The 11,616-nt window shown below is 33.6% G+C and overlaps 1 protein-coding gene across 1 annotated transcript in view; it reads left to right on the top strand.

The window, feature by feature from the left end:
• The first annotated feature begins 2,747 nt into the window (after positions 1 to 2,747).
• LOC120192939 (ORM1-like protein 1) overlaps positions 2,748 to 11,616 on the top strand; it is a 29,004-nt gene continuing 20,135 nt past the window's right edge. Inside the window, exons 1-2 of the mRNA XM_039195609.1 lie at positions 2,748 to 2,759; positions 10,665 to 10,671. The gene's annotated coding sequence lies outside the window, so the exon portion shown is untranslated. The remainder of the gene's footprint in view (positions 2,760 to 10,664; positions 10,672 to 11,616) is intronic.

Here is an 11,616-nt window from a genome sequence, read left to right as displayed (position 1 = left end):
TTTCCGCCAATACACCCAAAGGTGGAGATATTTGGTTGCGCAGGTTCAGGCACCACTTTTGGAGAAGGAAACCATAGTCATTTTCCTTCATACATTGAAAGATCCTTTCTTAGATCGTATGTTGGGAAGTGCCCAAAAGTGTTATAGGAAATACAAGTAAACGCTGATGAGAAAATGAAGGTGCATTTCAAGGTGATCAGTGAAGTGGGGAACTTCACAAGGAGTGGTAGATATTATTCTTCTCTGAGGCATCAAAAGAGGTCGAGAAGACAAAAGGAAAGAAAAAAGCTCCACTACCTCATAAGATATTTGAGGATGAGCCCCCACCAAAAAATAATGAGCATGTTGCTGAAGCTCGAACCCAAGAGTTCTTAAAATTTTAAGACACAATGAATACAGTGTAGTGGAGAAGTTACACAAACAACAGACATTAATTTCAATGTTGGATTTGCTGATGAATTCAAAGATTCACCGTAACGCTTTATTAAAAGTATTAAATCAAACCTTTGTACAGGATGATAGATCCATGAACAAGTTATATTGGATAGTGGGGCATATCGCTGCCGAAAGTTATATTACTTTCACTGCGATGAGATCCCGGAAGGAAGCAGGGGATCTGTGAAGGTTCTAAACATTACCACCCATTGTAATGGCCACGTGTTGCCTGGATGTTTAATTGACAATAGGTCTGCACTCAACGTGGTGCCGATTGCTACTCTCCAGAGATTGCTAGTATACAGATCCCACATGAAAGTGTATCAGAGTATTGTCCGAGCTTTCGATGGTACTTAGAGGGACGTTGAAGAGAATATTGGCGTCCCATTGTTAATAGGTCCAGTTGTCTACAATGTTGAGTTTGTGGTAATGAATATCAATCCCACTTACAATTGTTTGTTGGAAAGGCCATGAATCCACTCTTCAGGAGTGGTGCCTTCATTCATGCACAAAAAATTAAAGTTTGTTGATGATGGAGTATTGATTAGTCTTAGGGCTGAGCAAAAGATAATTGCTTCAGTAACTAAGGGCGCTCCTTATATTGACCCAAACGAGAATGATTTGGAATGTTCTTTTTCATGCTTTAGAATTTGTAAATGTACGAAAATGGTTATGCGAGAAACTAAAGGAAATGAAGCGAAGATTGGAAGAGGCTTTGGAAAAAACTTGCAAGAGATCTTGCATCCAAAACTTGTGGTCATGAAAAGAGATCGTTTTGGGCTCGAGTTCAATCCCAGCAATTAACAACGCCAAAAAAAGGTGAAAATAAGAGTAGAGGCGAGAAAGACTTGGGAACCCATGTCTCTCCCAGATATGAAGTACATTTTCAGATCTGGTGGAACATATGATACTGAGCAACCATTAATCAATGCGATTAGAGAGGTGGAGCTGATGAAAGGCGAAGAAATGTTTGATGATGCCATGGAGGGTTAAGCATAACCATGATTTGACAATCTAGCCAGCCAGGAAAATATCTAGTTGGTATTTGCCCATGTTTTCTAGGAGAAGAGCTTAACAATTGGACTGCGAAGGAGATTTCTGTAGTTTCTAGGCTTAACCCAGAATAATACTCGGAACCAACAATTGTGCTTATGCCCACGAGTATATATTCATTCCATATTTTTCTTCATAGGTGTCTCAATACTAATAGTATGAACGTTTCTGTTACTAATCATAAGATTGATTTTGAGCGATTTTTGTGTTTAGAAGACGTCAACGAGTGTCAAAATGAGGTGGAATATGAAGTTCCTAATGAATTATTAAGATTGCTGGAAAAAGAAGAAAAACAAATTGTGCCCCATAAAGAATAAATCAAGATCGTAATTTTGGGATCTGACAAAGAGAAAAGAGAAGTAAAGATTGATATAACCTTATCATTTGAGGTACGACAGAGTTTGATAAACTTGCTGCAATAGTTTAAATATATCTTTACCTGGTCCGAACAAGATATGTCAGGACTAAATACAGACATAGTGGTGCACAAGCTCCCAATAAGGCCTGAATGCAAGCCAATACTACAAAAGATCAAGAGAATGAGACCCAAGATGTTATGAAAATTAAGAAGGAAATGAGAAAAAAAATTTATACAGGTTTTCTTCAAGTGGCCAAATATCCGAAGTGGGTAGCTAATATAGTCCCTATACCGAAAAAATATGGAAAGCTGCACATGTGTGTGGACTATAAAGACCTGAATAAAGCAATCCCCAAGGACAATTTTCCTCTACCTCATATCGATACATTAGTCGATAACACTTCAGGACATTCATGGTTCTATTTCATGGATGGTTTATTGAGGTATAATCAGATAAAGATGAATCCAAAAGATATGGAGAAAATAACATTTGTGACTATGTGGGGGGTACATTTTGCAATAAGGTGATGTCATTCGGGTTGAAAAATTCATGAGCAATATATTAGAGGGCTATGGTGACTCTTTTTCATGACACGATGCACAAAGAGATTGAAGTGTATGTGGATGATATGATTGCTAAATCATAGAATGAAGAAGAGCATGTGGAAAATTTGAGAAAATTATTCCTAAGACTAAAGAAATACCAGTTGAAACTCAATCCTGCAAAGTGCACTTTTGGAGTAACTTTGATGAAGCTACTAGGTTTTATGGTCAGTCGAAGAGGAATTGAAATTGATCCAGAAAAAGTAAAAGCAGTTCGAAATCTTCCACCCTCTCGTACACAAAAAGAAGATCTAGGGTTAATAGGAAGACTGAATTAAATTTATAGATTCATTTCTCAGTTGATTGATAAGTGTTTAAATTGCTCCAAAAGAATAATCCTGAATGTTGGAATGACGAATGTCAAGGGGCTTTAGAGCTAGTCAAGAAGTATCTGTCGAATGCTTCTATCTTGGTAGCATCAGTTCCGGATAGACCATTAATCTCTATTTAACAGTGTTTGAAAATTCAATGGGTTGTGTGTTGGGACAACACAATGAGTCTAGAAAGAAAGAAATAGCAATCTATTACCTGAGCTAGAAGTTCATTGATTGCGAATCAATATATCATCCAATTCAGAAGCTATATTGTGCTTTGGTTTGGGCATCCCGAAGACTCCGTCAATATATGTTGTATTATACTACATGGTTGATCTGCAAGCTTGACTGGGAGAATGGCTCGATGGCAAATGTTATTATCAGAATTTGACATCGTATACGTAAGACAAAAGGTAAAAAAAAAGTGTCATAGTAGATTTCCTCACAAGTCATGCCTCTAATGATTATGAGCAAAGGCTTTGGAAAACACGTGGTGTTTTATATTCTAATATATAGTATATAATAAATATATAGGCATAGTATAAATATAGTATAGTTTAGGTATTAAATGCATTATATCATATAGTTTCATTTGTGCATGGGGTAATTTACATATTATATAGTTGCGTATATTAGGTATTATACTGTATTAAATAATAATTGCATGTTAGTAATTCATTGCATGTTATTAATTCATGTGTCATTGCATGTTATTAATTCATGTTGCATTGCATATTAATTCATATTACATTAGATGTTAAGTAATTAGCATGTTACATTGCACATTAGTATTTTAGTTATATGTTAGTCCATGTCATATTAGTATAGCCCATTTATTTATTTTTGTTATAAATAATAAATAACAAAACCCTAAAAAATAAGTCCATTTGCATTAATAGATAGGTCCATTACATTTGTTTTTACATAGGCCCAGTACATAAGCCCACTTTTTATTACAAACATATGCATTAAAAAATAATAATTAGTAAATAAAAAAAAGGAACCTAAAACTAATCCTAGCCACCAGTGTTTTTGGTGTAGGTAGACGAGTTTTGACTTTGAAATTCAAATGGAGACAAAGCATTTATTGGTCTAGCTTTTTAGGAGGTGATGTCATCAATCTATGGCTAAAAGCACAAAAAATTCTCAACTATTGATTAGCCTTGATCCAATGGCTATGAAGGCTTCAATCTAAGTGAAACAAGCATAAATTGATAAGGACCCTTGAATGGAAAGCTTGATCCAATGGCTCCCATACTGCTACGTCATCGATCCATGGCTAAGAAACACAAAGCAATCTAAGTCGTTGGATCAAAAAATAGATCAAAGGGCCAAGATTGTGTTTTCTCCAAAGAGCTAGGACAATAAACGTCCATTGTCGGCCAGAGAGAGTTCTCCGGTGCGTCGCTGTCGCGTGTGGCTTACGCGTCGATCCAGTTGTCTTCCCCGATGAGCCGCCGTCATCTGTCGTCGCGTCACCACCGTATCACGCCACTTCCAGTTGGGTTTTTAAGCATGCAAAAATCAAGAAAAAAATCAAGAAAATTCGATTAAAAATTATTCTCAAATCCAAGCTCATTCCAACCATTTTTGAGCGGGAACAGTTGGATTATGAGCCGAAAATCATTAGTACAAATAGAAACTTCAATCATCATCATTAATCTCTACTAATAATCAACTGAAGCAATATTCATCATCACCAAGAAACACTTCAAAAATCTTAAAAAAATGAGAGGAGTAGCTTTTTTTACCTTCGGGGTTGGTATCGTCGTTGTTCGTTGTTTATCCTGGGACCAAGGTGAGCTTTCCTTCATTATAAATTTATTTGGTTTTTTAGACTTGAAGGGGTTTCCGACCAACGTTGGAGGCAGTGGTCGGCCAGAGCAGATGGTGGCCAGGGTTAGTCGGTGCTCTCGGGTTTCGGTGGTTTAGGTTAAAAAGTTGGGGTATGGTTCTTATGAACCATGGTGTTAGATTTAGAAGTCGAGAACATTAGGTTTGGTTTTTGGGAATGTTCTTGGGGTTCTTGGGTATATGAAGAAAAAGTTGGGTTTTGATATTTGAAATACAAGTTTCGGGTTTTTGGGTGTTGCTAGAGGATCAAAATTTGGTTTTTAGGATGAACATTTTATATTTCATAAGAAATATGGGAGTTTGATCCGAGAAAAAATTTTTTGATTGAGTTTTTGTGTTGTTATTGGATCAAATTTTTGCTTTTTGATGAACAAAATATTGAACATGAAGAACATGATGGGTGTTTAGGTGATTTTCGGTTGGGAGGCTATAGAGAATAAGGAGAAAGAGAGAATTTTTGAAGGTGAAAAATGAGATCTCTTCTAATTTTTGGGTCTTATAGTGTTTAATTTTTGGGCTATTTGATTCATTAAAACCCCTACATTTAGCGTGTTTTGCTTCCGGGATGTGGCTTTTTATTTATTTTATTTTAGTCACTGATTGTTTGTAATTTGTACTCTGAATTTCAATTGAATTCAATCTAGTCACTAATTACTTTTCAATTGCCTTGAATCTTTAATTGATTATGTTTAATTATTAATATCAATTATTAATTTGTGAATCTTTTAAAATGGTCACTTGTTTAATTGTAAAATAAAACTTTAGTTTTTTTTAATGTTTTGATTTGATCACTAATATTAATTGGCCTTAGTTCTTTTAATTAAGCCTTAGATTTTAAGTTCTTAGGTTTTAATTAAAACCTTAGTTTAGGTTCCTTAATTAGAAATCAATAAGTTTAGTAATTTTCTTTTCGGATTATTTTCTTCATAATATTGATTAGAAACACATGAATACAAATTCATAATTAATTATAAGGAATATTCTTTTATTCCTAAATATTGAAAAGGGTGGTCTTAAAATAACTAGACATTCCGTTCAATATGTTTTTTTTAAAATGAATATTCTATCTAGTGTTTACCTCAAAAATCAAATAGGTTCAATAATTTTAAACGAAATAGTAAAGTTTGTTCCTACATTTAAATTGCCAAGGACAAGTTGTTTGATTAACGTCAAAGGCTTGACCTTCATTCTTTAAATCAAGGAACATCTTTATTCTTTTAATAATAATTTGAATAATTTGTCACCTTTAATATTTTCTTTTAAGGTTTAATAATTGAATAATTCTTTAATTTTTAAGGATGACAACATTTCATTATTTCGATTAAAACATAAGAAATAATCACCTTAATTCCGATTAGGGGGTAGTTTCTTTTTCAATTGGAAATAACAAATATTTCACGTCACTCTAAATTTTTAAAATATTTTAGGGAATAAAAGGATCATTAATTAAATATTCGAATTTCTTATTTTTTTCAATATAAGGAAAAATTCATAATTGGAGATACCAATTTTGGGCGCTATAAGGGTGTTAATCATTCCCTAAGCATAATCGACTCCCTAACCCAAAATCTCTGAATCGCAGACCAAATCTAGTCTTTTTAATTTTTTTATTTAAAAGGGTGTATCTGGGGGTTTCAACCTATCCAATCCCAAAGGTTGATGGCGACTCTAAACATTTCAAATCTTTTCTAAATTTGATTTTTTTCTAAATTTATTTTGATTTTCGTCACTTCGAAAAAGTCGTCACTTCGAAAAAAGTCGCCGCGACAAAAAGCACTGCTTGATCGAAGTAGTGCGATTCGATATGACATTCAATGAAAAATGAACTTAAAGATTTTATTTTTATAAAAATGATAATTAATTCATTTTTATATTAATTCAAATGATGCAATGCATGTTTCTTTAAGTAGTAAGTTATTTTATACAATTACTGATATTCAATTTGCACTTTTTTGACAATGTTAGGGTGGGGATATTTCTCATATAAAGGAGAAATATATGATATAGTCTTCCCATTGGAGGATGTGCATATCTCGTGATTTCTTCTCAAATATAAGAAATGTTCCCTGATAATTAATTCGAAATAAGTTAATTAATATTCAATAAAAGTATCACACTTTAAATATTGATTCGAATTTTTTAATTTCCACCACGAAAATATACAAGCGATTAGGTACCAATTTTTGGGCATTGTGGGGTGCTAACCCTTCCTCACGCATAATCGACTCCCGAATCTTTCAAAATGAATCTTTGATAACGCGGAGCAATTTATACCTTAAAACGTTTTTTCTTAAAATTGTTCTAAAAGACGTTTTTAGGTATTCGGCCTACCTAACCCAAAGGTCGATGGTGACTCCCAAATTAATTTAATCAAAATAAACAAAAAAACAATTTTTTTTCAAATAAGTCGTAAATTCGAGGTTTTCATCAAAAAATTACTCGTTTGTCAAAAAAGATGTTAGGACAATAATCATCTTAATTAATAATTATGTTGCAGTACAATATATAAGGATATATCTTTATCGCCCCAAAATCATACAAACAACAGCAAGCCTAAGATGAGGAGGAAGATGAAGCTCGTGATCACATTATTTCTTGATGGATCGTGTTCTGGAGCCACGACTCTACGTCATCCATCGTAACGGGGCTAAGCATCAGCGTGAGGATGCACAGGTCAATCTGGTTGAGTGCCCTATCTCCCTCAATATCACATTCTTTTACCATATCTTGAGCTTTCAGCTTCTCTCTTTCCTCTTCCGAAACCCAATTGAAGTTTCTAGTTTCCTTTGAGACAAAAGCTCAATATGGTTGATGTTTGAAAGCATTTCGTTTGGTAATTCCATGATTTTGTCAAGCATTAAAAGCATTGCATTGACATTAGTTCCTTACACTAATGGGTACATGTTATTCCTTTTATTTGTTGTGGGGGGAATGTTCCTTACTGCCACTACAACAAAATATGTTTTTAGCGGTGTTTTAAGCGACGTTTGGGAAGTAAACGCCACTAATTTATACATATAGATGTTTTTAAATGTCAAACACCACAAAATAGTGACATTAGCGGCGTTTTTAGAAAAACGTCGTTATAGCCCCGTATTTTGCTTTATTTTTAAAACAAACACCGATAGATCAGTACATTAGTGGCGTTTTTAAATACAAATGCCACAAAATGGTAACATTAGCGGCGTTTTCCCGTAAATACCGTTATTAACATATCTTTGTGGCGTTTTTTAAATAATTGCAATAGATCAGTACATAAGGGCGTTTTTAAATACAAACGTAGTAATTTTTGAATATTTTATCGTACCAAACCTCTCAGCCCTATTTTATCTTTCTTTTTTCTCTTTACCTTCCTCAAAGGTTTCCCCGTTTACCTAAACCCACGAAGTTGTTGTCACCGTTCGATGTCGTCGTGACATTCACTGTCACGCCCATCAAGATCTCCTCACCGTTCCGAGTTAGCCCAGCCATCCTCGCCTTCAGTATTGTCGGTTTCTTCTCTATTGCCGCTGTTTCACCTTGCGATTCTGGTTTTTGGTTTCTGCTTCAATTTGGTTTTTATTCGTTCATCTGGTTTTTTCACTTCAATCTAGTTTTTGAGAATGCTATCGAAAATCGAAACGAAATCCATTTATGGAAGCTCAACTAATCGGTATTTTGGTGAAAACCAAACACTTCAATCAGGATAAGATGTTCAAGGTAAGCTTTTGCTTAGCATGCCTTTGATTTTATATTTCTTTTTAATGAATCCGACTATTTTGACTTTTGTTTTTCCCTCTTATGCAACAGATGAAACTTTTTAATACTGAGGAAAAGAACAGTTACTGTTGTTTTAATCTTATTTGTTGACATCCTTTTTTACCAAATTTGATTGCATTTGTTCAGGCAAATTTTCTTTACAAGGAAAAATCAACTTAGGTTTCTTTTATCAGTGTTATAGATTTTTCATCTGTTTTAATATTTAATTTCTGGTATTGTGTTCAACTAGTAAAATTTTATGTATGGCAACTCGTGTCGATTGAGAGCTGTCTTTGCAGTAATTAGATTGGATGAAAGTCGATTGGTAATGGTAATAAGTTTTTCTGTTCTGATGCAAAATGAGCTATAGTTTGTTTAAAACATATGTTTTTCTTTATCTTAGTGATACTTGTATTTTGGGAATTGATGAACTTATGAAGGTCTCATACTTACAGAAATTCAGTATGATCAGAGTTCTGGTGGAATGTTAGAGTTTAATATTGTGCAATGTGATTAATTCTCCAATTTATCTTGTGTTTAAAGAGAGAAGTAAAGGAAAATGAGAAAACAATGGAGGGATACATAAAAATGGAAATAACTTTCTTTACTAGATTTTCATAAATCTTGTTTTTCACATAAACTTAAAGTAGCTATTCCAACAAAACAAGGAACTTGCGATGCATCATTTTTCTTCACTTCTTTTAACCAACTTTTCTTTACATTTTCCAAGATTTGAATAGTAAACAATATACTAAAGAACTCTAGAGCTCTTTTTTCGAAATCTTCTCGTCCTGTAACTACTTATAACTGAAGCTTGCTGATTTTCTAAATTCAAATTCTATCATTGTAGGGTCCTCAAAGACACATGAACAAGTTGAACCTGATACTGGTATTTCAGTTGGTTCAACTACACAAAAAAATCAGGGAAACAAGTGAGGCAAACCAAAAGTTGATCATCAAGAGAAGATTCAGATGATGGTGAACTTTAAGGAGATACTGAAACCACTGAAAACATGGATCCGACTGATGCAAAGCGTGCAAGGAGGTAATCATTTTTGTATTGTTTTGTTGTATCATTGATTTTGAGGTGCTTGAAATGCTATCTGTTCCGTTTGTTATTATCTTTTGCTTAGCATGTATACTCTTTTTTTCTTTCTATTTTCCCTTGTCCTAATTAAAGTGGTATATCTTCTCTTTTAATCTTTGAGTAATACCAGGGGAAAAACTCTTAAGTAAATAGAACTTAAGCTTATCCCTTACCTTACTACCAGATGTGTTAATTAATAAATTCTTACTGAACTCACTTTTTATTTTTGCCGACACCATCACAAAGTTTCCCTCAACTAATCGGTATTTTGGTGATGCCTCAAAATGCGGTAAAATAGAGAATCAGCTAGGTGCTCTAGAAGAAGAAATCAAGTACATATGAATGAACTTGAAGCACATGTTTTCCACATCATTACCCCTTCCCCTTATGGTCTCTTGCTCTCCGTTTTTTGGTCTTTTTTTATCATGTTAGTGATTTTTCTAGGTTGCTCAATTAAGATTTGAACATTCCACATTACTCAAGCGTCTAACTGACATGTTGACAATAGAATTCTGAAGGCTGATATTGAGACGTTAAGAGCGAAGGTAAGCCTTGCCCTTTCATTCTTCAGTTAATTAATATATGGTTTCTTGAAAGTTGAAAACTTACTTTGAAATAAATGACATGAAAATGTATTATTTTGACAATAGAAGTTTGTGAAGATTAGTCTATGGCAAATTTTGAAAAAAACCATGGCCAATTCACATTCCTTCATCTAGAATTGAAGGATTTAACTGCAAATGTGCTTGCATAATATATTATCAACAATTCTCTTGAGGAAGGGAGATTAATTTGGTTTTTGGCGATTTGTATGTGCTTCCTTCCAGGAATCTGCTGGACATGTCCAGTACTGACACACTGTTACTTCTATGGTGTGTTCAATCCTCCATATACCTAAAATTTTTCATGATTTGTATGTCTATCTACAACAACAACAACAAAACCCTATTCCCATATGCAATGGGGTAAGGGTAATTTATATGTCTATCTAAATTTATACAATAGATACCGACATGATCTCTTGTGTAATGTTAGTGTTTGGACTGTTGACAACTTTGAAACACAATCATGCATCTTCATTCCTAAAACTGCGACAAGAGTATTATAGTTCTTTAACTATTTTATTTCTTGCTAAAAATCACTGTTGGTTATGATCTCTGCAACTTTGTTTCTGGGTTGTCAGGTTTGATTGTTCTATTTTGAAATTTTCATGTGAAAATAGTCGAGGAAACAGTTAAGTGAGTGACTGGCAATCCATTTATAGACAACTTGATAGTGATTGGGTTTAGCATCATCGTTCTTCAACATCTACAATCAAGATTGAGTATATATAGTTGGAATCTAAGTTTTCCATTTGGATTGCCATTAAACTATTTCTATTACTCTTATGTTCTTGAAATTATTGAATGTCCTATGCCTCCTTTAGTGTGTACTTCCCATTTATCCGTCATTGTTAGTTCTCTAGTCTATTTATTGGTGGGAGTTCTAGTAGTTGAACTTGTATCATTGTATGACCAAATTTCTAATAGGAAAAACATAATTTATAGTAGGGTATTATTCTAATTTAAAAGACAAAATGTAAACCACTAGAAATCAAATAGCCTAAAGAAGTGACATCCTTCTGAAACTTATGTTTTCCTAAATTGTTTATGTAAATATGCATTACTAGTTGATTACAAGTTGGTGATATTCATCTTCTTTTTCCTTTGATGTTTTTCGGTTAATTCTGTCATTGTTTCTACTTTGATGCTTAGGTAAGACATTTTTATGGTCAACTTAACTTTATACAATTTGTGGCTAAATCCTAATGCTTGCTTTGTTAAAGCTGCTAAGGCTGAAATTTGGGATTAGGGGACCATTGACACACTGGCTTGGGAAAGGTCCCTCGTATTGGGACTGGTGGACATTTTGATATAGTATATTCTATGAAGGTATTTTGTTTATCTTTGATAATCTTTAGCTTCTCAAACTATTTTAAAAAAATTGTCTTTAAATTATCTTTAATTAAGTTAAGTAGCTTGATTTAGTTGAAAAGTTATTTTTAATGAAATAGATTTGCCAATAATTAAGTGATTAGGATTTGAGAAGTATTGGGTATTTTAGATCTACAGTGGATCTCATCACTTCTAGATCATCTATTTCTCATTTCCTCCACTTCTGGATCTCATAAGCAC

This window comes from Hibiscus syriacus, unplaced genomic scaffold, assembly GCF_006381635.1.
Source record: "Hibiscus syriacus cultivar Baekdansim isolate YM2019G1 unplaced genomic scaffold, ASM638163v2 tig00116983_pilon, whole genome shotgun sequence".
NCBI lineage: Eukaryota > Viridiplantae > Streptophyta > Magnoliopsida > Malvales > Malvaceae > Hibiscus > Hibiscus syriacus.
This window is presented reverse-complemented; position numbering and strand designations above follow the sequence as displayed.